At 44.0% G+C, this 27,925-nt stretch overlaps 1 protein-coding gene across 1 annotated transcript in view; it reads right to left on the reverse strand.

The window, feature by feature from the left end:
- Positions 1–27,925, reverse strand: part of PSMD2 (proteasome 26S subunit ubiquitin receptor, non-ATPase 2) — a 674,802-nt gene that overhangs the window by 613,444 nt on the left and 33,433 nt on the right. The gene's annotated exons all lie outside the window — the stretch shown is intronic.

Below are 27,925 nucleotides of genomic sequence, written 5' to 3' on the forward strand. Positions count from 1 at the left end.
AAACTTAGCTTGGTCAAAACATTGGTAGCGAGAAATTAACAAGTGATGAAGTAACCATTAGTAATTTCCACAGTATTATGCATGGATAGGGGTGTGCACAGGATATCTGGAATCTAGGTTATACACAAAGTGTTGAAGGAAATGCCAAGTCTTCTGTTCTTCCCTAAACGGAAGGAGATTTGGTGCAGTCCGGATTGCCACTAGGATGGAGTTTAAGAAGCCCAGAGTGTAGCATGAGAAGGGCCTTTTCCTAGCTTCTCCTTACTAGCCCATCTAGTTTACAGTCCGGTGATGATCTTAGAGAGAGATGAATGTGTTCTGCCAATGTTTTCGTTTGCCCGCTGTTAGGACAGTTTTTCTAAGGGCTTCATAAAACCATACATCTGAGACAGTACATACTCTCCATTCTTAATATAAGGCTGTACCACCTGAGAATGTTGGCAGCATGGACAGAGTAGCCAGGCTCAACTTAGAAGGGAGAGAGGACTGTAACTTGGTAAAAAGAATTGTAGCATACATATGGTCCAAAGAAACCGTGAAAGACTACGTATTATAAAAATAAATGGTTTATTTAAACACAAGTAGGCCCAGCTAAATCTTGGGGGTAAGTACCATCACAGCATATAAACACAATCAAACAATGCAATAGTGATGGTATGCAAACCAAGGTATAACCTTATTTAAAGGAGCAAGTCAACGTTTATACATTCAGTAGTAATATACTATTCTTGGGGAATAAGACCAGGTTAGATATACTTTTTGAATACAATCAGTATTTCAAGGGTAGTACCCCGGTCAGTCATGCAGTGACACTCAGTTATGATCTCACATAATAAACGAACCCTGTTACAAGTATACGTTTTAGAACTCGGTTCAGAGCTAGTAAATCAACTCATACTTTCTGGAGGGGCCTCAAGCTACTCAAGGATGCGTATGAACACTTAATAACTATTTAGAATGCACTAAGCAAATCAGGGAAAGCAAATCCCAATTGCACTAAGACACAAAGGTATTTCAAGGTAAGTAATTGATCCCATGACTATTTTAGAGATGCTCTAGGCAGTTTCAGGGGAGGCCCAACCCAGTGTTACAAGTTTACTTTGACTAGCTGCTGCTCTTCTAGGTAATTAACCATATACTTTTTAAGAGGGGCTTTAAGCAACTCAAAAGATGAGCATCAACTTCTAGGCACTTTCAGGTCTGTATAAAGCAGATCAGGGGTAACACAGCCCAGTTACACTTGAAGAACACAATGTTATTCAAGGTAGGTAAACGTTGGCACAGAAATGAAAATAATTCCCTTTAACCTTAAAGACTCTTTAAATTTAAATTCCTGAGTAAGTGGGACCCGTTTTCTCACTCGTGTTTATTTCTGACTGGTTTTCTATGTTCCTTATGGTCCTTTTTGTGCAGTGCCCCCAAGAAGTCCTTTGTTCTTCTTAATTAACTACATCTTCGTGGGCAAAGTACTGTTCCCAAGAATAGTAAAAGGACCCCTGTCTTACTTACCTTTTCTTTTGTGGGTCCAGCACACACCACCCTATGTGTAGTGCGGAGGGGTTACATAGTAACTCCTTTATCCCACTTCCAACTTAACATTCCGTTACACTAACTCACTTGAATGGCTGGTGGCAGTGGTTTCTTTTTACTACCTTGTGCCATGTATCTTCAGGCTGAATCCTCAGCTGCAGTGCAGCACCCAAGCGTGACCATTTTCCCAAAATGGCCCAGTCTTTTTTCGTCATTTCTTGTCAGTTCGTTTCCTCTGGGATTTTACTCAGTTTGAATTGGGTTTGAGTACTTTGCGCATTTTGCCTTTGGCGGGCTTCAGCCCTGAAGCCCACTCAGGCTCCAGTGTATCTGCAAAGGTAGGCAGTGAGGGAAGGTTTTGAAACTTCACTAGGTGTGCCCGAGTGAAAGCAGTTCCGATTGGCTGGCTGGCTCTGTCCTGAGGACAGCCACCCTGCTGGGTGATTGACTACCTAGGGGTTGTGAATAAATGGTAACTTGCTTAAAAAGGCATGGTTGTGGGACTAGAGGCAGAGTCTACCACTGGAGGACAACATCCGCTGAACATCCGACGAAGACATGAAGAAACGCCAGAAGCACCCTCCTGGACCGCAAAGTGCCCCATGAAGCCCTGCAGTTGTGCTGACCCCGTTTTCGTTTCGACTGGGAAGGCCCGCACGGGACGACTTCCTCACTTGGGCCTTTGGGACCAACTAGCCCCAAACTATTTTGGCGCAACCACCGACTTGCTGTGACTTTCCAAGGCCGCAGAATCCCAATACCTGGGGACCCATGACCATCATCGTGTGCATGGTCTTCCGAAGTGCAAATCCAGCCAAAACCTTGTCGGCACCCAGAGGACCCTACAGAAGCAGGAAATCTTCATCCAGAGTCCCCTTGCTAGTGTCCAGGACTGAGGGATCAAGTAACTTCTAACCAAAGCTGTTTGTCCTTCTTTGGCACAGAGAAAAAGGCGCCAAAGCCACTGAATCGAGGAGAATCCATTGCTGCCGAGTCACTCTCTCTCGAGTGCTGCCGCAGGAGCCCGCCAGACATCCTCCCTTTTGTCAACACGACCAAGGACCAGGAACAAGGGTCTGCTGCACTGAAAGAAGAAGGTATCCAGCTGGAAGAAGGCATCCAGCTGGAACACATTCTTCAGTTCACAGGTAATGTGGGGCTCGAGGTACATCAACCTCTTGCCATTTGTGGCGCTTCCTACCTTGGGGAGTGCCATTCTACCTTCTTTAGAGTGGACCTCAACTTACTTGCACTGGCCTTTCAGCTTGAGCTTCAAGGCGACTCCTATTGAGTTTCTGTGATTTTCTATTTGAACTACTGACTTTGCTAAGACATGTTCTAAGAAGAGAGCATCAGAACTTTAACTAGCCGATTGAGTTTGGCTGTCCTGGCTCCCTAAATGCCCCCTTACTAAACCTATTGACTTTGGTAGTGCGTGTGCATCCTCTGGTGGAATGTAACTTTTTGTAAATACAAAGTTTGTTCTAATCCAACTATAACCTCTCTCCTTATAACTCAATACAGCAAAAGGTAATACTAAAAGTGTTATTACTGATCTCAAATGACGTCACTGGGTGCTGGAAAATGCATAACATCTGAAAAATTACTCACTGGCTTTATTGTTCTTTTTTTTAATCCTAACTTGGGATTAACGTTATTATTAGATGCTGCTTTTTAAAGAATGCTTTAAATATCTTTGGGTATATATAAGTAAATGTTTAGAATATAACTAAGTGTGTAAGTGTTTCCTTAGATACCTGATTTCATTGTACAGCTCACATTACCCCTCTTAAGATAAGCCCGCCTGCTTAGTTACACTACAAACGTGTGTAGTACAGGACTATATTAAAAAGGTGGGTTACCTAATACCAAGAGAGTAGTCTTGTGTAGTCCCACACCAGTTGTACTGCATCAATTTCTACCCAACAGTAAACCCTATTGGTAAGATTTTACACTCATTCAGTTAAGCAATGATAAACAGTACCGACACATTACTTTTCAGAAGGGGGAACCACCATTCAAAGTATATACTTTTTAAAGGGCACACTGCAACTCAACAGTAAGTATAACTTAAGGACACTTTGTAACTTCTTTCAGAGACACAGTTACCACACCAACTATTTCAGCAAATAAGTACTTTTGCACTTGTTACACTTTGCAAGACAGAACCCTTGTCTTATCCAGTCCTTCCCTAGTCTATTGAATGATTTCTCTCAGAGACAGAAGAGGGCCTACAGGGGTCTAGGTGCCAGCTGTAGGCAGGTTGAGATAGGGTTCAGTTACACGAAAGTCAAAGTTACAAAGGCGATCTTCTTTTAACAAGTTAGTATTCACTTTCAAAGTTAGTTAAAGTGTTCAGGGACTTCTGGGAGGGCTCCCTATATGTGTTGCAGCAATAGGCCTGGGCAAGTGGTATGGACAAACTCCCAACCACACAAACCACCCACTCAGCCTCACAGGATACACACCAGACTTCAGGTAAGTAATACAAAGTGGACGGATTCTGACTTTCGGAAGACCATGCACTGCACAAAGGATTGAGGTCCCAGGGTATTGCAGACCAGTCGGCAGCACATCGTGGGATGGATCAAAATGCAGGTCTTCATATGGCTGGCGAATCTCACCAGCCTCTGGGTAGGAGTCTTAGCATTCGGGACCCCCAGGTCGATTGAAGGAAGGGTTACAGCAGGCTCCGGTTACACAGTAGGCTAGCCAGTGGCTGGAAAATCACTACAGCCATAATCTTCCTCTTGGGTTTCAGCTCCAGTGGTCAACTTGTCAGCAGCGTCTAGGTTTGGAGTATTTATCAGAAACTACAGCACAACTTCTTCAATCTCCCCCTGCATTGTACAGAAAGTGGAGGTCTGGCTGCCCAATTGGGACAGCCAGCCTCCCCCAGCATATCCCCCTCCCACCCGGGACTTGGTTCCTTTCAGGCAAGGTGGAAGACAAAAGGATTCAGAGTTTGACTAATACCACGTTTCCTGCCTTCTCAGACAATCTGAAGCCTGGCCGGGGAATACAAAGGATTCCTGCCAAAGACAAAACTTCCAGAGGTCGTTCCCGTCTAGAATTAAGGGGAAGACCTCAAACAACAAGCAAACAGGAAATGGCGAAAAAAGAAGGGGGGTCCTTCTGTGCCTTACCGAGGCCGATATACAGTGAGTGACAAGTCTAAAAAGTAACTACAGTAAAACCACTTCCGCCAGCCATTCAAATCAACTTGCAATTGTAACAAAAAAGCTACAGGTAAGTAAGCAAGGTGATACATTGTATCTCCCCTCGACCCCCAAGAACTTCGCAGAAATGTGGGGTGTGCTGGCTCACAATATATAAAATGTAAAAGGGGGATGACAATGCCCCTTTACTACTCGGAAACAGTAGTTCACCCAAGTACATGAAAGAGAAATTACCACAGGAGCCCAAGGGGGCAACCCATAGGAAACTAACTCCAACCATATACTATGGAGAGAAATAAAAAAATATAATTTAAAAAATCACCCATAAAAAGAGAGATACTAGGTGAGGTGGGAGGGGGAGTGGAAGAGATACCACTCACCTAGGGACAAGGTCAAATATTTACCAAGTACAAGCAAAAGGTCTAGGGGTTGACAGGTCAGGAATATTTATCATAATTTGGACTATCAGCCCTCCAACGAAGGTGTGTATGAGGCCTTTTTACGCACAGAAATCTTGTCAATATGGCCCTTTTAATTCTTCATTGTGTGCCGCATACACAGGCCACTTATGGCAGCACCCGCATACATTATGGAGTTCACTGCCTGGCTAGCAGCAGCTTGCAAATCAACTCTTTACTTTAGCAATCTAAATAAGCAACTGAGATGAGTCCTGGTCTGTTGATTTCTTTTTTAATACTCTCCTCTGTTAACGATTCCATCAAAATAATACTTTGAATAATGTAAAAGGGAATTTGTGTTTGTTCACTTTAACTGCTTGCATTTTGTAGGTTACAGTGTTATTAAAGCATCTTGAATCATGAACATGCTTTTCACTTTGCTTTAGGACACATGTAGTATTGTGTAAAATTAAAATGGTCTTAATCAAGGGCTGCATTTCAGCTTCATTTTTTCAAAGTCTTAATCCGCTTTGATAAAGGCAGCATAGGCATTTCATACTTTCTTTTTATCACAGAAGCACATCAATTACATTTAATGGCTTGGGCTTCTTGATCTCTTGAAGTTTTAGAAGAGCCTCCCAGCAAGCTGTTTGGCTTTTGTGAGAAGGAAAATCTTTTTTTTGGCGTTCTATTTGAAGGTGCGTTTTTTTTGTCTTAAGATTGCATGCGTTTGCGTGCATGAAAGGGCACTCGGAGAGCAACAAGTAACTAGACATGTGGTCTGAACCACCCACCACAAGCAGATATAATGGATATAGATAGACATGGTGCTGTATAGATTTTCAGTGGCACAAATTGTACTGCTACCTCAACAGGACTGCTATATATTCAGGCTATAGGCATGTGATGGCACAATGCTAAATATTCAAATATTCACAGCAGGGCTGCTTGCATCATGCCCACATTTCTTAGCAGGGCTACTATGTTTTGGGACAGTATCTGGTTTTTAGCAGAGCTGCTGTAATGTCAAATCATTAACGTGTGTTGGCATTTTCTGCAGCGGGCTAAAGTACTGAGCAAGAACAGTGTCTGAGCTTTTTCCACCAACCTCCTGAGCTGGAGTGATGCCCGCTGGCGGACAGTGCGAGAAGATGGCGTTGCTGTCATATACTTCAATCTCTTCTACTCAGTCTTGCACTATTCCAAATTTTTGCTTCTCCCGTTTGATTACAGAGTCCCACTGCCAAAAATCTAGCACATTTCAAAACCTCATAAATCTCACGACTCATGTAGGATAGTCAAAACAGGCTTGGAGCTTTTGACAAGCCATTAGGTCGGGCAAGCGTCACACGGAACTGCCAGTGCCGTAACCCTAGGTGCCTTTCAGCATCAACAGTCTGTTGGGAAAGGCAGATCAGTGGGTCAATACACCTGCTGCAGAGATTGTGTAACCTTTTAGCTCAAATCCTGTTGATAGGCGGGTTAATGAGTCTGCATCATTGGTGTGCATTTGTAACAGAGTGGACTTTACTTTTGACTAAGGACTAATAAATGTTCAGGGATTCAGAATACACAAATCATTGGGGATGCTCTATGTGTAATGGGTCAGAACACACAAATAATCAGGGTTGCTATACCTGTGATTGCTAAGAACACAACTCTTCAGGCCTGCTATGCTTGTAATGGTTCAGAACACACAGTTCATATGGGCCCTTACACTTGTAATGGCATACAGTGTTGGTAAAGCATCTGCATTCAAGCAAGTGCTTCATCTGCTTAGACAAACCCCTAACTCTATAATTCCCAGCCTACTGGCCAAAAGAAGGTTTGCACACATCTACAAAGGAGCACTAGATGTTCCAATAGAAAAGACATCAGCTTTTTGGATATGTGTTGGTGCTATCTTAAAAGACAAACAGTAAAACAAGAGAGAAAGAGCAACTCTGAACCCAAGCACAATATAGGAGAACAAAGGTATGTGGGAGGCAGGGGTGGGAAGGGCGGGTCAGAGAACATACTAGACAATCCAAAACAGGAATAAAGAGCAATGAGCTACATGATAGGGTAACAGAAAGTGAAAAAGGAAACGGAGTCAACAATAGGACAAACACACAAAAGGATTGAGGGATAGAAGCAAAGCAATATTTAGAGACCATCAAATATAAACACAGATCAACAGGAGGTGGGACGAGATGGAAACAGACTAGCAGGACTAGAGAAGGGCAGGTCAATAACATAAAAGTGCAAGAAAGATGATCAAAAAGGAGTAGCAACCACAACTGCGAAAATGAAGGGAGAAAACGGATATAGCCAGAGTAAGGACATGAGAGAGGAAGAGGAGTTATATCGAACGGTACAGAGAGATATAGGAAGGAAACATCAACATTAGAATGCAGAGACTCGTGAGTCTGCTGTGCCTGCTGGACTGCCTGGAGTACCAGTCCTCTCTCTACTCTCTTGCTGCAGCCGAGGGGGTGTGCTCTTAAACCCCTGTACGCCGCGGAGCGGCGCGGAGTCGTGCAGAGTCTCGTGAGTCTGCTGTGCCTGCTGGACTGCCTGGAGTACCAGTCCTCTCTCTACTCTCTTGCTGCAGCCGAGGGGGTGTGCTCTTAAACCCCTGTACGCCGCGGAGCGGCGCGGAGTCGTGCAGAGTCTCGTGAGTCTCTGGAGGCTCTCGAGGCCTAGCCACCTCTCCACCCTCATGGATCAAGGAAAAGCGCCCAAAGTTCCCGTAAGGACTACACACCATCCTGTTACTCGTCTGCAGCTGAGACGTGCCGAAGAAGTCGAAGGTCCTGATGGTTTCCAAGCGGCCGCCTGGAACCGCTCCGCCTTCGACATCACAACAGCTGGGAGAAACCAAGTAAGAAATTACAAACCCCCCTCCTCCCCCGCTGCTCGCACCATATCACTACCACGCTCGCAAATGGAAGATCTGAGCATTAGCGCCAGCGACGTGAGAGCTCAGAAAGATTCTGTTTCTTCCATAAATCAACTGCATACCGAGATAGACACTGAGTTAGCCACTAGTCTCCTTCCTGATAACTCGTCAGCCCAAAAAAGCATAGAATCCCTCAGCGCTAATCCAGCTAGCAGAGAGCATGAAGGGTACGAAGACGAGTCCCCTAGCGGTGAAGTACGAAGAGACGAAATCGAACTTGTGTTGAGTCACACAAACTCGAGTGCAGACTATCCCGCTGAAAGTGGCGTCCCACCAGCGGGCGAATCTGCATTCGTAGCTGACACTATTAACCCGGATGATGAACATTCTTCATGCACACTATCTGCCGACACGGCTAGACTCGTACAATCATCAGGAGCCGCGCAGCAAACAGAAGATATGTTTGCTCCAAATAACCAAAAAAACCAACGGCTAACTTCGGAAGCCATTGGTTCTTGGTTTGACTGTATCCCTGACACGAATTTCATGATGCCCATGTCTTTGCCCACTGGATCTCCGTCATTGCCTTCCAAGTCTATCTCTGCCCATCTTCTGATAGACAAAGACAGCCCAATGCCTCGTAATAAATTCTCACACGAGACGGAAGAAAGAGCCATTGCTACTAAACCTCAGACAAAAAATTCATCTGTATCTTCGACCGAAGCAGAAGAACAAGACTCTGGATTGTCCAAAAACAACCATCCCTTTGCGAACTGGATCGGCCTTAATGGTTCTAAAATACAACATGAACGGAAAAATAATTCTCTGGCCATAGTGAATAAACTTCTTGTGGATTTAACAAAAATGAACAGCTCCATAAATGCTAAATCAATACCCAATGATATCGACGCCAACCGCGAATCCCTTCCTGCTGAACCTTGCTCTATGGCAAATGTCCTTGAGGATAATATGCGATTAAGAAGTGAATGGCCAAAATGCCCCAGAAAAAGAAGACGAATTGCCTCCAGCGCATCTCCTTCTGTACCATGTTCCCAAAATAGAAAACCATGGAATCGAATACCTGGTTCCCAAAACTCATCAACGCCATCATTAGGCAACAGGAAAAATAACACAGGGTTGACTTCATCCTCATACACTGAAGAGCCGTCTGACAATTCATCTTTGGATGAATCACTGAATGATTCACCCACCAGACATAAGCCTCCTAAAGGGAAAGCTCATAATTACAGGAAATCTGCTTCCCAAACCCTGAAAGATCTCAAGCTCCAAAACATTGTGAAAGATGCCTTACATGATCTTAGACCTTTTGTCTCTTCCTCGCTGTCTATTGCCATGGCCCCAATGCTCAAACTCTATGAGCAATTAAGCGATAATGTTAAAGATTTAACAGCACTCACAGTCTCGACAAATACCAAGCTCGCAACAGTGGAACTGCTACACATTGGGGAAAACACGAAAACGCTGGATTACATCCAAAGATTCGAAACCTTAACAAAAGACCTTGCGGACCAGAAAAGCTTAAACGTTGATGAGAAAAGTCTAATGTCTGAAATAACTTTAGAGGCGTTAAGCTTGTTGAAACAGGCTCAATCATCAAAGAGATTGTATGATGAGTTGCGTGCCGTCTCCAGAGCTTCCGAGCCAATACCTCAAGTGACAAATACTGCACCAACCCCATGGGTTGGCTGCTGCCATCGTAATGATGACCTCGGAATGCCGCAAAGGACCAGCAATGTTCTATCAAGACTGAATAGCCAAGAAAAGGTACTGTTGCCCATACCTCACTTAATATCGCCGACCGGGAATACTTCCAACAGAGATTCTCTACGTGAGGAAAGACCTACAAAAGAGAAACCCTTCAATTCTGACATGCCACAGACAGATCTACCAAAGAACCCATTATTGCCAGCTCGGGGCGTTGATCTTGATATTTCCTTGCAAGTGGTAAATTCCGCTCTACCTTCGCCAAGTCAAGCCAGTACTGTAACAAAACTCCTTTCAAATACTTCAACAATACTCATTGAAGATAGAACTGCGAATAAAAACATCCCAGTGACATCTACTTCTGCTAGTACAGAAGGTATTACAGGTTCCCCAAACTTGTCATCAATTCCACCTGTAAACACCTTGGCACTGATAAGCATCCCAACGCCATCCACGTCAGCTAACATAGAAAGAATTAAAGATCCCTCCGAACAAGAAGTAAACCTGCATACAGAAACGAAAGACAAAATGTATGGAATATTTCAAAAAGCACACCCTATTGGTGTAAACAAACAACAGGAAAAAAAACAAAAGAACCAAAAATGTAAACGAAAATGTAACAATTCGGGATCAAGGAAGTTTTTAAGAAATTTAAAATCAGTCAATGTATTTGTTAATACAGACAAAGTAAATGACCCACCAAAAAAGACTAACATCGATGCCTTACAAAAGTGCCCGGATCCACCAAGACTAACAACTATGCCAGATGAAGGTTCCGAATCTGACGTGGAAGAGCTCTTAAACCTCTCAGTTTATGAAGATGAGAATAATGCTGAATTAGACGACGAGGAGGTGACACAACAGACCCCAAGCTCTGACCATCCGGTCAAAACTGTCAGGCAAACCCTTGCGAATGAACCTCTGCGAGCTGGCCCTGGGCGTGTTTGTGAATTAATACTCCCGCTAACAGAAGCAATCCCGTCAGTCTCTATTGGAAATCCCAATAAATTCGAAACTATGGCCGAAAAAAGAAGACGTTTGGATGTTCGAAATGAGGTCCAAAAACCGACTACGGAATTCAGCCCAACCGGCTGGAATGAGACTTGGAGAACGCAGGATGAAGGAAACCCTAAAATAAAACCAGATACGACCGATATGTCAAGTTCCTCAATTCGACCCCTCTTGAAGGACTTCAAAAAAACGATAACATTCAACCAGGTTAACAAAACTCAACAAAATCCTCTCGCAAATAAAGATAAATTTGGAAACCGTGCTAAGTACACATTAATACTGGAAAGAATACTGGACACTAAAGATGGACTAACCCTGAATCGAAGTAATGTCCTTAGACTCTTACATCATGTACCAGGACTTCGGTCAATAGAGTCCAATGACATTCAAACAGTAGACTTCTTTAATGATAATCAAAACGACAGAGTCTGCCTGCACATAAATTCCAGACTTGTCTGCGACCTACTCCTGAATGCAGTTTCGTTTCTGCTGTCTCTTGGATTTCATATTTATGAAGTGCCTCGAACAAACCTTACGGATATTTGCTTAACAAAGGTAAGAGAAGTAACAGCCAAAAACTTGTCCGCACCCTATAAGGGCACACCTGAAAACAATACGAATCTAAATTCCCCCGGTAAAGTTGCACCTACGGCACTGCTGAACAAGCCAGAAATTAACAAGGAACAAAATAGTCCAATACAGGAAAATAACATCCGTAATATGGGAGAAAACATCAAAATCACAATTTTAGGAACAAACACCTCTGTTGCAAATGACCATATCAACGATCACGAATCCTTGGTGGAAAACAACACAACAAAAAATTGGAATTGGCTTGCTGGAGTCCTGGGTGGGCGATCCAGCTAGCGCCTGCAGAGTCACAGTGATCCCCACATGCATGTGCTCTCATGGAACACTCGAGGCTTCATGCACTTATTCAACAAATCAATTAAAAGCCCTCTGAATCAGTCAGTGATTTGTCTACAGGAAACGTGGCTTACCCTGTGCCCATTGTCAGACGAATATGAAATAGTCATGAACCCAGCCATATCGAGAAAAAAAGGACGACCATCTGCTGGCTTACTAACAATGGTGGCAAAAAACTCGGGATGGAAAATAAAAAGCTCCCTCAACCCCACTCCTTACATCCAACACACAATCATAGAAGCAACTTCATTAAACCCTGAAAAAGAAACCAAAACCCAGTTGAACATAATTAATCTGTGCTGGTACAAATAAATTCATGAACATAGTACTGGATTTAATCGATGCGATTAACAGCGAGCAACATGCATCGAACATAATATGCTGTGGTGATTTGAACCTATCGTGCATAAGGGATGTGCAAGATGTTGTAGTTTCCACCCCAATGCAAAAACTAGCAGCAAAATGGTGCTCAGCCTTATTAGAAAGAGACATCACAATGGTGAACGGGAACATTAGTGGAGATATACCAGCCCAAAAAACATGGAAACGCGAGAAGTTATCATCCATCATAGACTACTTCTTTATCTCTGGAAATATAAACCAGCGAGCAGTGACACTAACGGTCTCAGAAGATCCCAACAGCGACCACAGCAAACTAATACTGACTCTGCTTTGTCCATCCGTAGCGAAACCTAACATCTGGAAGAATCAGGTCGAAGTAGAAACTAATAGAATTCGCGTAAAAATAAAGCCATTTGAGGTGGAGCGGATCACAGATTCATACTACAATCTCACAACAAACTCAAGAGACTCTACACTTGAATACACTGTAGTCTTAAAACAGTTCATGACAATTCAAAATGGCTCAAATAAATCGGCCTTTGCTCCAAAACACTGCTACAATAATGAAATCGCAGAAAGAAAGAGGCAATTGAGAAAAGAACTAAGACAGCACGCACACCTAGACCGCGTCCGACGTCAGCTTGCAAAAAAAGCCTCAAAACAGCAATATAAAAATTGGCTAATTTCGCATAAAGCAATACAATTTCAACTGGACAGCGAAGCCATGTTAGCGGCACTTAGTAAAAAGAACTCAGCCGACTTCTGGAAGTTAATAAATAATATGAATTGTCCACAAAGTGCAACTCAGACAAATATGGTCACACAAGTCGAATGGCTTGCTCATTTCAACTCGATCTACAGAAAAAATAGTTCTACAACAGAGCCTGAACTCCCGAAGTTATCTAAGTGGGATTTAAAGTTCAACAAGGAGAGCATAACACAGGCCATACTACGAGCATCCTCCTCAAGAGCACCGGGTCCGGATGGCCTTTCCAACCATCTAATAAAACAAAATCCAGAGGGTTGGTCCAAGTTCCTCATGCTACTCTTCACAAAAATTGCAGAAGAAGCCTCAGTACCATCTAGCTGGAAATCCGCAATCATAGTCCCAATCTTTAAGAGCGGGAACAGAGCAGATCCCAAAAATTACAGGCCTATAGCCTTACTAGATGTCCTCGGGAAAATCTTTGCTACTCAGCTACAAACTCAACTGAACAAATGGATTGAATCTACAAAACATACGGACCCTCGACAAACTGGATTCGTCCGAGGTGTCGGCTTAAATCTGTTAATGCTTAATATCCTAAAAATGGACGCAATAAGAGCGAACAAGAAAATCTATCTCGCTTTTGTGGATTTATCCCAGGCATTTGACAGCATCGACCGGGAATTGCTGTGGAAAAAAATGGCGACCTGGAACTGCCCTCTTAGTTTACTTCTGGCGATTAAAGCTCTTCACACTGATACAGTGATACAGTGATAAGAGTGAGATTGAACCAACAAGGCCTTCTTTCTGACCCAATAAAAACCCACCGAGGTGTTAAACAGGGTTGTCCTCTTGCCGCCATAATTTTCAACCTGTTCATTTCGGATTTGGGGATCGCTTTTGAAAACAACAACGGCTTTGCACCAAAAATAAATGGAAACGAGGTAAATTGGCTCCTATATGCGGACGACCTAGTCCTTCTGGACCTAACCCCAATAGGCCTGCAACGGAAGCTGTTCATACTTGATCAATATGTCATGCAAAATGGTCTAACAGTGAATTCCAAAAAATCAGTAATACTAACTCTGCAAGATCTACAAAAACATAAAAACAGAGGGCATGAAAAAGTTCAAATGGAGAATTGGGAACGAGCCATTAATAAGAGTTGATCAGATCATGTATCTTGGTATGTGCATGAGCTCCAGCATCAACGATTCACCATGGGTAGTGAAAATAAAGGATAAATGCAAACAACTAACTGCACAAGCCTGCCTACTAAATAAGAAATTTGGTAAACACTCGCTAAAACCAGTTATGGACTTTTATAAAATGAAATTCATTCCAACAATAACATATGGAGCCAACTGTGCCCTAGGCTGTCCAGAAGCCCTATGGCCATCGCTCGAACATTATTTCTGGTCCAAAGTCCTGCGCCTCCCAACAGGCGTTCCAACAGCCTGTATAAGATACGAGCTAAACTTGCTATCAATTAATGCAATGATAACATGGTCTACCCTGACTGAATTCAGAAAAATAACCATTGTTCCAACTGTACCCCAATATCAGATTCTGACCAAAGCAGATCCAAGTCCGACAAATTGCATTCTGACCCAATGGTTAAAACGTTGCGACAATATCTTAAGCGATTTAAGTACTAACAGAGAGCTACTTCATGTGAATCCCGGTAAAGTAAAATCCTTACTATGGCAACAAGATTGGATCGACACAGTTGACACTCGAGGAGCCCACAGAATCATGAAATCTTGCCCAGCGGAAGCAAGAAAACTGAATGCTACTCAACCCTATTTGCTAAAATTCCCAGATACCACACGCAGACTTCTGTACATGAAATTTCGATTAAATCAGTTTCCAACAAGAGAAATGTTAGCAATTCGCCAAACTGATAGTGACTCAACGCTCTCCTGCCGCTTATGCGGAGAAGAATCTGAAACTTTAAAGCACCTCACATTGTTTTGTTCTCAACTGCGACAGGAGCGATTTATTCATTTTAGACGACACATTATGACACGACCAACCATGTCTATTGAGGATTGGTGGGCCTTGATGCATCAAGACTCGGAACGTAGTCTAACGTTCGAACTAACCTTCTTTCTGGAAAAAATGAACGAAAAACTGGAAAGATACGAAAAAGACAGTAAAGCTCTCTTACTCTCAGCCTGATTTAATAGTAATCGAAGACTTGGCACGGGCTGCGAAGACATATGTCGTGGATTTATATTTCTCTTTTATCTTAAACTCCCTTCTTTAATCTTATTATCAATTTATGCTCCACTCCAAGATTGGAGCTTCTCTCTCATGGACCTTTTAAGAACGAATCTACTAACGCTCCTCTTGCTTTTCCTCTCCTCTTTCATTTCTTTCTTATCCTTACCTTCTCTTTTTTAAAGGTTTGTAACAAACCAAAAAAAAAAAAAAAAAAAAAAAAAAAAAAAAAGAATGCAGAGATGTGACAGGCAGAGCGATATCGAAATAGACCACACAACGTGGCATCGCAACACTTAAGGGTGAGGCAGAGCGACAGAAAGTGAGAGACAGGTGAAACAGTAGAAAAGGGAAGGAGAGATGGAGCAAAAACATAGTGGCTGTCAAGAAGGTAGTGCCAGGCAGCAACGGTAGGCCTGAGAGGCACAGAAGGGATGCTGGTAGACTGAGGGACTTGATTTATGAATCAACCGATGACACTAGCTGGCATCTGTAGTAGCTCTTAGAGTGTGTGCCCAAGTATCATGAAGATGAAGCTGGGTGGTATGCATCTACAAGGTTCTTGTGTAGGGATAACGTGCAATACATTATTTAGAACCACTTTGAAATACAAACGTTTTGCTGTTTTGTCACTGTTTTTGAACAAGCACTTTTACTCTTGTGAAGAAGGAACCTCATTTTTACTCTGGAAATTGATACTCCAATTCAAAAAATTGGGAGTAAAATACTCTCACTCCAAAATCCTATCTGGAGCACTGAGGAGCATCTTACCCAACACTTGCGAGGTAGGTTGGCGCAGTTGGCGTACCTGTGTGGTTGCCATATAGATGAGACAGAAAATCCCATTATCCTTTTGGAAATACACCCTTTTGTGGCAGGTCATTTTTACATTAGAGGCCACACTTCTGACAAGCCTTGGTGCCATCACAATGGTGATAGGTGCATTATAAAATCAGAGTAACAAAATGTGACAACTACCCATTTGATTTTTGGTGAAACAGAATTGAACAAGAAACAGAATATAGGTAGTTTGTTAGCATACATCCTGAAAGTAAAGTGGTCCACTGTGATTCTCAAAGTTATTCAAAGATTATGTCACTACATAGTCCCCCCTGTACATGGAAACCCCTTTCACCAGACTGTTGTCCTTCAGGATTTTACCAGAAGCAGAGGAACGTTTTTTGACAGAAGCTTTCCGCTGGGTGTGTAGTGAGATTACTTCAAATTAAAACAAGACAATTTCCATAAGAGGCCTAAGGTGCCATACCCAGCCTTAAAGACTATGACCTACTTGACTGGCCGACAGTACAAAGATCTCAAAGTGGGTGCAGAAGTTAAAGTATTAAAGAAAAAAAAATTGGAAGAAGCTTAAACGTTTTAATGCAGCTCTCAGCATTACCCACAATAAATACCAAGTGTATTAATTCTTTTGTAGCTGCTCAGTATAGGTGCTCAGTATTATGCCTATTTCCATTACCAATGCAGGAATACAGTACATGCCAATAGGCACAATGGGTGACTAAACAGTTTACATAATATGATGGTTTAAAAAAAAAAGAACATGTCCAGTAATAATACAGGATAAAGATGTACATTTGTGGGCATCCTGTTACATGGTTTTCTTAGATCCTAGGTCTAGTTTTCAGGAAGACCAACGAAGACGTGGGTTGTAGGGTTTCTCTGTATATACTACACTGTTCTGACGGATTATTTTTTAGGGGTGGGTATGGTACACTAGCAGTGCAGTGGGGTATACGGGAGCAGGTGGTAAAAATATACAGTATATAAGATACAAAAAAGGGATTGTTTCTGCAATATATTCAGACAAATATATATTTTGTATATATAAAGATTGGTTTAAGAGATATTGTAATGTACTGCAGGTAGATAACTTTAGAACAGTCTCTTTAGGGCAGCAACTGCTACAGAAGTCATACTTTAAGAAAATAAAATTAAGGGTAAGGTTTTCATGTACACGTAACAAGCCTCATTTTCCTTCTTTGATTCATGACATCTGGACAACTCAAATGAGTCACATTCAACCAATATAAAGCATTAGTCTATTTGACTAACCAACTCTTTTTCCTTCCTAAAATACTTTATCTTGTGTGGTTTTGCTAACTGAATACAATTACCATATATCTTTGTGTGAGTGTGCAGTCATAAAACTGTCATTAGTGTCAAACTCTAACAATTATACCACGGGCAACTACAAACTAAGCAGTGGCCTTTGAAAAGTATTTATAAGTAATCATGTGTGTGTGTGTTGGTTAAGTGATAAGTATTTTAAGACGGTCCTTGTGTAAATAATAAATATATATTTTAATATAAATTAAATTGTTCTAAGTGTTTCTTTGGACTACTGTAGTAACTGCGTTCAGTGTACTTACCTACAGCTCACATCTTCCTCTTATAAGCTGGACTGCTCTGCCACTACCAAGGTTCCATGAGTAGTACAGACTGATTAAGAGTTGGGACGCGTATACCATTGGGATAGTTTTATGAAGTTTCATCGCAAGTGGACTTTAGGAAAACTCCCTTAAAAGCAGCTCCTTGGTATCCAGCGTAAACCACAAGCTACCACTCAGGAACAAGGAGCAAGTAGCTAGTACACAGCAATCCGCAAATCTAACTTCCATATGGGATGCAGATATATCATTTTGTCCATTATTTAGAGGCCATTGTGCTTTAAAGGTCATAGATCATGAAAACATGAAAACATGAAAACATGAAAATGGCAGAAGTGCTTAGTATAAATTACAATAACTGCACGTGACATTATCTTTATTTATAGATTGTCCCAAACACACGAGAGTTAAATTCACATAGGTATGTTTGTTGGACTGGAGAGCCAAAAGGAGATCCTGGTAGCTGTCAAGTTAACCAGGCTCTTTTAGGCTACAAGCAGGAGCTAAATAGCTCCCCTCAATTTCGATTTACTAACACTACCACAGCTTAACTGTCATGATAAAGAGTTCTGTACGCAAAACATATTTTGGCACTTTCACACAATCTTATTTCATTGCGAACGATAAAAATTTAAATAAAAAAAGATATTCAATTAATAACAGTTTCAATGAAAGTTGATATATTTCCAAATATTGGTAGCAGATAACATTTAAATAGTCTTGATTGCAGTATGGCTATATAATTACATGTTTGTATTAGTAATTTGAAGGCATCCATCGCAGACAAGGGTACCCATATGTACCATCCCAAAACAATATAGTTTTGGATAGGCTTGTGGTTATGAAAACAAGGATCTGTCAAAGTGGAAGAGTGCACAAGTTGCGGTTATTCTAAATTGGCACCTGATGGTGCCCCTTGGGCCAATATTATCCTTTGGGACAAAGAATTTGAAAAAGCTGTGACAATGGGCAACGTTTCTGGAGTGAATAAATAGGAATCTGATGCTATGGTGTGAAACAGCTTATTCTGGAGCTAGACACAATGCGCCAGATAAAATTTGGAATTGGAAGTATTTTATTCTTAATTTTTTTAAGTTGGCAGGGAAATGATTTTTGGGAGAGTAAAAATGTAAATCCAATTCCCAATGAGTATTTTATAAGAGCGAGTAAAAATAGGTTAACTGGAAAAAGGAAATGTTTTTGTTATAATTATTTCTTTACACCTACTTATTCATGCACATTAAAAGATCCAGTTTTACTTCTTCCAATCGGGCAGCTATAATAGTTTCTGTGGTACTACGTGCACTACTGATCCCACATTCATGGAACTGCGTGGTTGAAAGCAGGGGCTCATGATTCTACCTGTCTGTTTCCCATTTTTTGTTGGGAGTAAAAACACTCCCATTTTTAATTTTGGGGAGTATTTGCCCGTTAGTAGGGAGTAAAAAGTAGCTAATACACACCTTATCTCTAGGACTGGCTAGACATGCTGTCTAGGCAGCCAAAGCAGTGCAGATGATCGCCCAGCAGCTCAATGAAGCGAGGTTGCTTGGGCATACCATGATATACACCTTACCATGCCCTTCCCTCCACACAATGTACATTTCGGTAGATAATTGCTCTTGCCAAATACTTAACTGCCTTCTCCAACACATTCTACTACAACCCTCATACTTCAGTGTCAGAAATCTCTCAAACACATCTATAAACCACCCCCTTCCCTGCACCCCCATACACAAATTTGAATTATCCGCCAACTGCCGCCCCACCCAGTCGAGTCTGCTCCTCACTTTATTGGAGGCAGGGTACTACACCTCATACATTTCTGGCCACCAGTCCCCTTCTTCCCAAACATGGGGCCCCCAAGGCAGTATGCGTGCACTCAGATCTCCAGAGGTCCCAGGGGAACTTGACCCACCTTCATTACGGTTAGAGATGCATTTCAAAACTTTGTGACCTCGGCTCCAGTCGTGTTCCTATATTCTTTCTCACCAAACTCAAAGATCAATGCAAAAGGGAAGGACCAACGGTACACAATACCCTTCGAGGTGAGACACTGTGCGAGTTGACAAAAGTATTTTCCGCGCGAGGCTCGACAAGTCCTAGTATATCACCATTTCATCTCAGTCAGTGAGATCTCCTTCCTCTACCTGGCCCTGGTCAACACTTCTGCTTTATCACCATAATTGTGCAACCACAGCACACCCAACCTCTGCCCTTTGTTAGAGCTCAGACCTCCTCTGTGGACTCTCTCAATAGTCACACCCATCCACTCCCTCCCTCATCCTAAAACTGGGCATATATACGATACACAGCACTTTCGTCACCACATAATTCATACACAGTCTTTTCTTTTAGACCCAAAAACCTCAAGTTATTACCCCTTTCTCTATGTTCCAGATGAAGTTAAGTTGGATGATCTTGGTCTTAGTCTTTGGTCTCAAACTCCAACATGTGGGCATCCAGCAGCATCTCCACTGTGTTGAGCTGGTTGCTCTCCAGGCCCTCCAACTTCCCCTCAATCGCATCAACTCTGCTCCCAAGGACCATCCGTGAGGCCTGAATGACCAAGCAATGCTTCAAGTTCCAGCAGAATCCCGGATATATTGTCCTTGTTGCAGCCAGACCCCTCACTTAAGGCCACCTCACTCCCTCGACAGAACCTTTGCAAAGCCTGAAGGGCCTCTCCGAGTCCCTGAGCCCCCAGCCTCCATGACCGATGCGCACAAACCTGGCCTTCGTCTGGAGAGGGACCTGGGGAGGACGGGGACTCTAGCCATACCAGTTAAGAGTCACATCAGGCCCCAACCCACCAACCACGCAAGCCAGCCAAGGATTTTCTGGCGCAATCAGACGGTGACTAATCACCCCACCACACCCGATACTTTACCATCTGCCCCAAATACTCCAGGTGCACATTCCTCTGCTATGCAGACTGCAAATCCGAGAATCTCACATCATCAGTCCTCAGGCCTCACCATCAAATGCCCTGCCTCAAACAGATCCGGAGCCTTCCTCAAACCACCAGGCTTCCCCAAATCCCCACTACTCCTGACCAACTGTGCAGTGGGCACAAGGCCCATGTCACAATGCGTCTGTGCCTCCACCACCACGGGCTGTCTCTCTCCTCACCCGTCCACTCCATCCTGAATTATGGGGCACACTCTGCCCAACCATCACCACAAGGAGATGCCCTTATTGCCTCCACCGCTCATTGGCCAAGTCGGTGGGCCATGCGTTTTTTTTCTCTGCAGTCCCCAGCCAGCAGAATACAACAGCGGGTGCTCTGCCAAACCAGTCAACAGGCCCGCGTGTTCCACAGATTCAGCTGCTTCCTCTGTAGAGAGTCCGCTCGCTCCTCCTTATTGCACTGGTTATCTGCCGTGTTCCTAGGAGGGGATGCCAGCCGGCTCAAAAGCAGGTTGGGCATCTCCCTTGCTTTCCGCAAGGGGAGGCAACCCTAACCAAAGGCCCACTGCCTCAGTCACCACAAAAGCTTGTCTGCTCACGGTCACAGCTATTCACCCACCGCTCTTTCCCAGAGACCAAGGTACTTCGCAAGTCCCGGCAGATCACAGCACACACTGTGCCTCACAGACCTGGGATGTGAGGAGCACCGAAATCCAAATGCTCTCAGTGGAGGGAAATGGGAGCAGTGTACTACACGGCCATCTTGCCTATTGCCTGCATGACTTGCATTTGTATCTAATTAACCTACGATTTGGAAAGAAGCTTCTTTATAAGGCACTGTTTGAAGCTTTACATCGGCCCTTCGCCCTTGTCATGACAGTTTTTGTCTCCCTGGTTAATGTGCTGACTTTCTAAGAGTGTCGCGACAGTATCCACCTCAGTAACATTTGGAACAGCTACCTATACCCTGTTCTACACAATGTCAAGTTTAATGTCGAAACTACACTTTCAGTGAAAGTGTCTTTCACGTCCAGCATTTTAGTCAACACCATAGACAGATCTGCTGGCATTGTGGCATTGAGACTGTGCCACCACTGCTATTCTAAGCTGTTCTGTCCGCTGTGCTTTCATTGCACTGATCGCCACAACAAAAGAGAAATGAGTGGCCAACACTTGCTGTTTGTTCAATGGTTTTGACATTCTCAAGTTCCTCCTACTATTCTGCACACTATGCAGTTTCTGAACCTTTAATACCATTAACAGTGTATTAGTTTGAGGTTTGTTTATCTAGGTTTCCGAGACCCACAAACTGGCAATTGCTCAGCAGGTGTGGATCACATGACCCCACCCCCCCAAAATAAACTATAAATAAAACAAATGTTAAGTATTTAAGTGACCATTAGCCCTAGCTCATTCTACATTTGCTTAGAAAATAAAGGGAACATTGCCCCATACTACATGCACCTCTAAAATATCCCCAAATCAGCAGTCGAACCTCCGAATCTTGCACTTTCAATATGTGGCATTACTCGGAGTTCTGTAGGGCAGTGCGTAAATGGGTCCCCTTTTCATTCTCTTGCAATTACTACAGGACATCCATTAGCATGCAACAAAACATTTAAGACTTACTATGTTTCCCAAATTCCTGTTTTAGGAAAAAAAAGTACATTCTACAATGACTGCTCTTAACATCAAAGTTTCAAATGAACAAGGAGGCACCGAGGAACAGGAGAATGGAGGAGGAGGAAACCCAGAGGAGAATCCCAGGAGGAGGAAGAGGAGGTTGAAATTGCAGAGAAGCGGAAAGAGTAAAGGGGGAGGATTGGAATCTCAGATGACAATGAGGGTGGGGAAGGGGGATCCCCGAAGGGGATGAGGGGAGAAATCCAGGAGGGTGTGGAGGGGGGTGGGGGTAGAGAGAAAAAATAAAAAAAATTACACAAATCGCACAACAATGGAGAGGAGGGGGGCTGACTAGGAAGAGTCTACCACTAGGAGAGAACTGTAAAGCCTAAAAGCAGGAGAAGGTCCATAGAAGTAAGGTGAAACAGAGCGGGCAGAAGTTGTGACCAGACCGAGCAACGTCTACTTGAGCCTCCACAGTGGATTACTTCTGTTGTGGGGAGTTCGCTTAGTGCTTAACTTTTTTTTTTTTTATAAACAGAATTCCTTTAAAATCCGATAGGCATCATACCTTGTTATTCTTAAGGAATCTTAACAGATTTACAAACAAATTAAGTATCTTGTGCAATTCTGAACAGTATCAATACAACATTATCTCTCATTTCAATCACATTTCCCACCACTTGTAGTAGCCTCCTCTCTCTGCCACAAACCACCATTGTTATCTCACATCAAAACAAGCACATGTCTATGTCATCAGAAGGTGTAAAATGTAAGTATTTTAGGGAATAGTTTGACTGTGTTGTTGCATAACGCATCAAAGACTGTCACATTTCATAAAATGTTTAATGGAGTCGAGAGATGAGTGCCGCCATCCACTCTAAGCTAAGAAGACCCCACACCATCTGGCCATTGCACATTGGAGGGTGATTTTCTTGTTCTTTTCCCCAATGCCTGGCTATACACCCCATTTAGCGCTTACGAGTAATTGCATGCACAACTTATATAGCCCCTTCCAAATTATCTTTGTCACCACTTCCATCTGGCCGATGCAGGCGAGTGGCAAGGTTCCTTGACCCTCCTGGGCCTTTGTTTTGCCATTTTGTGTAGATTTGAGCCCCAGCCCCTGGTTTTCTCCCGGTCCACTACTGCGTCCTTCCCGCCCTGGATTGGCCCGACCTAGACTCTTAATTCACCCTTCCACGGCAGCCCTCTGCCTGTGCAGCCCATGTGGCTAAGGGCCCCAAGGCAAAGGGAGGCAGGAGCCTCCCACCTCCTCCCAGATTTTGTAGGAACAAGAGGCGGCTCCATATCGTTTCTGCAGGTGTCAGCAGGGAAGCCAGTGGCCGGCCATAAACCAGCAGCTACTAGTAAGGTAGGAGTGGCCTGGGTGGGGAGTAGAGCAATTATTCTACCCTAGAACCCCGGCCACATAGCTTACCTACACCGGGACAATATTTTGATTACAATCCTCTGCCTCCCTCTCTCACACTATACAGGACTCTCAAATCTAGTTATGTTCTGAAGCCTAGCTGTCTTCTTGTAGTCAAACTGCATTGTGAAACTTAGGCCTCAACCGCGCAACAGTCAAGTAGGTGCCATGTCACTCACAGACCACAACCGAGCAGCACACTGGTGCACTAGGCCCAATGAGACCCACTGCAGTCATTCCCTACCGCCGCCATCACACAGCACAACCCCCTATTCCACAGCACACCGTTAATGTGCATCCCTCACCCCCTGCCTTCCCCCGCCCTCACCACACCTAACCCCCCCCAACCCCTCAACCTGCCACACACTTCCCCCCACCCGTAGATCCCGCTCTGCACAACTTAGAACGGCAAGATGGAGAGATGGACTAGATAACATCGTCCCACGGAACACACCAGAGAATGCAGCGAGACACCCAATATGCCCATCACACTCCAACCGCGCCAGCTACCAACCCCTGAAACCTCCCGCTCACACTGTTGCCAATAAACTACACATCACCCCCAACTCGCACTTCCCCAGCCTTCGCGCAGCAAGATGAGCTCTAGCCAATACCCCAATCACCAGAGAACTGCCCACTCTCTCCCACACACCCATGACCGCTCACAATGTAAGGAAAGTTCGAGACGAAAGGCACCTAATGCCCCACCCACTGCCTAAGAATCGCCCATTCTCCGACAGCTCGCAACCACTGCCACCGCAGTATAGGAGCAAATCCTCACAGCCCTCTCCCAATACAGTCCTCGCTCTTTTCTCCCCCACTCCAATTGCTCACTCATCTCCACACTCCACCTCCCACCTTGTTACTCCTCCCACACTGCCAGTTCCCACATCAGACCCCGCTTTCCCCCTCCCCAATCCCCCAACGCTACCCACAAAGGCACCCCACCAAATATCTTGCACCCTCATCAACGCCAGGTCAGTTTCCAAAAATTAACTCCACATCTATGACCTCATCACGGATGAAAACCCAGACATCCTATTCATCACTGAGACCTGGTTCTCTGATGACTACGAACCCATTGTGCACGAGACCTTCCCACCTGGCTGCATTCTCACCATCCGGAACAAATCACAAAGGGGAGGGAGGGCTTGCAATATTACACTAAGACCAATTCAAGCTAATAACCAAGGACACCTCCACCACCAGCAAGGACACCCCCACCACCAGCAAGGACACCCCCACCACCAGCACCACAGACTACGAATCCCTCCTGGTAAAACTCCAACTCGCACCCTCCACCTCACACAGCTTCCTACTCATCTACAGACCCCCCAGCTAAAACAAACTTCGAAGACACATTTGGTGAAGCGCTGGCCGCCAACTTCATCCTACACCCGACCCTCAACCTCCTACAGAGACTTCAACATATGGTTCAACTCCCCATCAAACACTATGACCAGGTCACTCACAGACAGTCTAGAACCACTCAACATGAAACACCACACCTCCACTTTCGCCCACGTGAGAGGCCACACCCTTGACACAATATTCAGCACCACAAACATATCTACCTCGCCCTGCGCCCCCAGTCATGGACCGATCACTCAGCACTGTGTTTCACCATACCAGTGAACACTGGTCAGCAGCCTAGGCCCCCATACGACCACCACCCCCCCACCACCACCACCACCACCACCACCACTCCTACCCTCCCCCCTCTACTTTCCCACTATGGTGGTAATCACCCCAGATCTTGAATTCTCACTCTGCAACTCCCTCAACTCACTCTTCCTCTCGGAAGGAACCGCAGCAATAGAATCCTTTGACCTCTGGCTTACAAATGCCCTCATGCCCCTCACAATGTCAAAACGTCTCAAACCACTAAAAACTTTCAAGCACCATCTGGAAACAGGCCTGGAGAGCCGACCCGTCAGCCCAGAACAACACCGCCCTAGCTAGGACAACCAGAATGTACAGATCGGAAATCAGAAAAAGCAAGAAATTCTATGGGAACCGAATCCGAAATGCACCCAAGTAAGGAACTACATAAAATCATAGCAGAATTCAAATCCCCCTCATGATCGCGCCGGTCCACTGTAAGCTCCCAAGCCTTATGCGACACCCTCTTGCTCCACTTCTACAATGCTGCCAACAAAAGACGCCGCCATCATCGGTAAACTAAAACTCTTACCGCCATCTCCCACAGTTCTCTGCCTAAAACCCCCCACAATAACAATTTTCTTTTGACTCATTCTCTCCCATCACACCCCGAGTATTCCCCTTGTAGCAGTCAGCTGCCCGTCAAGCTCCCCTAAATGCTAAAAAAAAAAAAAATACAAACCCCCAAATGTGCAGGTAACATCGCACACGCAATCCTTAAATCACTCACATCAGGATCTTTCCTGAAAGCCCTAAAACATCCTACATCAAACCCATTCTCAAGAAAATCAACCCTTGACCCACTCCTCCCCCATAACTACCCTCCTATCTCCAATACACGTTTCATCGCCAAAGCGATTGACCGCACGGCTTGGAAACAGCTTGGCCAATTTGCTGAAGCCAACAACCTCCTACACCCAGCGCAATCAGGCTTCAGGCCACTACGGGCAACAGAATCTTCCCTAGTCCCCATCTAGTACAACCTAAAAAGAACAGCTGATGCAGACAGCTGCTCGGTTCTCACCCTGCTAGACATCTCTGCAGGCTTTGATACCAGTAAACGTCAAACAAACGTTTCACTGTGCATGGTGAACCTCTGGGCAGCATCAGTGTGCCAAACAAAGCAGGTTTGTAGTGACATGCACCATTGTACACTAATCACATTTTAAATGTGTTGTCCTCCGTTGCTATGGGTGGAGCGCATTTCTCTTAGGTTGAATGGGGAAACAAAGTTACCAAACCTGGAAGTCTAGCTGAATTTTAAAGAATTTGCAAGGCCTGCCTTCTCTAGCTAATGTTATCAACAATATTAGTACAAAATTGCTCATAAATGTTGATTATCAAACTCGGCTAATCAATTTTTGAAAACTAATTTATGCCTTGCCCGCCTTGGAGGGTGTAAAGCTTCCCTTAAACTGACATAACACACTTAGCCAGGTGCACAACACTTGCAGTCAAAGTTGGTCTGCAACAGACAACTTTTCCAACCAACATGTAGCTGCCCACTGGTCTTTTTTTTGCACTGAACAACACTGATCCACATAAAACCACCACTACTATTGCAGACTGCTTAAACATTGACTGCTCTGCTTTCCCGTAACCATGGTGCTTTTCAACCGACTTTCTTCCTTTGGAAAACTGAAATTTTCTAAGGCTCTAATATCTGCAGCCTTAAACCGGCTTAAGGAATGAACACTTTGCCTTGATTTTTTCCAGTAGCTTCTGCGGAAGTCAGCACGCCCAAAAGCCCTCTATACCCATAAAGCTACTGACCCGAAACAGACTGCATTCCATCTCCACAAAAGCATATTTAACACCGGTCTATTTTGATACAAACTGTGTGAACATTCCCTCAGTGCTAGGCAAAGGTTTTGGACTACAACTGCCATCAGCCCTAGCCTGGCAAAGCCAGAGTTGAGGGAATCAAAGAAGTCGTAATCTAAAACATCTTGAGTCACAGGTGGAAGATCCATAGTCTAGGAAAATCATTCCAATACTCTCCGACCCAATCACTCAGAGGTTTTAAGATGGTACATTTATGGGCACAATTTAACAAATAAAACATCCTAGCCATTCACATTCTAGCAACCAGAGGTCTGTCATACCTTATCAGTGGCAAGGGTGATTTACACGTAGGCAACACAACAGTGGCATTTCATAGACATTTTAGGGGAAAGGATGGGGTATATGGTGGACTCGGCGATCCAGTGGGAGGGAGATCCAAATGGATATTGGCCCACCCAAAAAAGGGGGGGGGGGTTCAATTCGGAAATTAAAGCATTTCCAACCTACAGGTGTGCTTTGACCTCTAGAACATCCAAAGATACTGGGAAGTGCGGAATAAGTAGGGTGTTAAGAGAGCCTGAGGCTGCACTCCTTAGTCAATAGAGGTGAATGCAGTGTGGTACAGGAAGACCGTTCTGAGCATCAACAACCCTGATCTTCAGTTTAAGGGGATGTGCGCAATACTGAAACAAATGCACTAGGAGGGATATCCGATTCTAAGCTTTTCAGAGAGTCAGAGGCGACAAACTCCAGTTTCGTATTTTGCCAAGAATGTTCTCTTCATGGACTTTTAGAACAGTGGTCTCAAAACAAGACTATAGAAATAGAACTTGTTTTTGTCATTTAGAACCTCGTTCAACAGCTGAGAACCAGTTGCTAAGATACTATCAGCTTGCCACCAACCACCATCCCAGCTTGCCTTTGATTTATTCTACGATTTCATTAATCCGATTGGCAATCCGCAGAGGCCAGGATAATTTTGTTACCTTGAAAATGAAGTTGATTGTTCATTTGTGGGGACGAGTCTCGAGCTGTTGGCCTTTCTTTGGTTCTGGGCACCATTTAAGGTAAACTGTGCTTTACCTGCATCCCAAATAATGTGCCGGATCACATGGTTTATTGCAGTAGGAAATGTGCCATAGCTACCATACTCTTGATTAAAGGATCAGTGCAGCAGTCTATT

The sequence above is a fragment of the Ambystoma mexicanum genome, chromosome 10 (genome assembly GCF_040938575.1).
Source record: "Ambystoma mexicanum isolate Mex_15411 chromosome 10, UKY_AmexF1_1, whole genome shotgun sequence".
NCBI lineage: Eukaryota > Metazoa > Chordata > Amphibia > Caudata > Ambystomatidae > Ambystoma > Ambystoma mexicanum.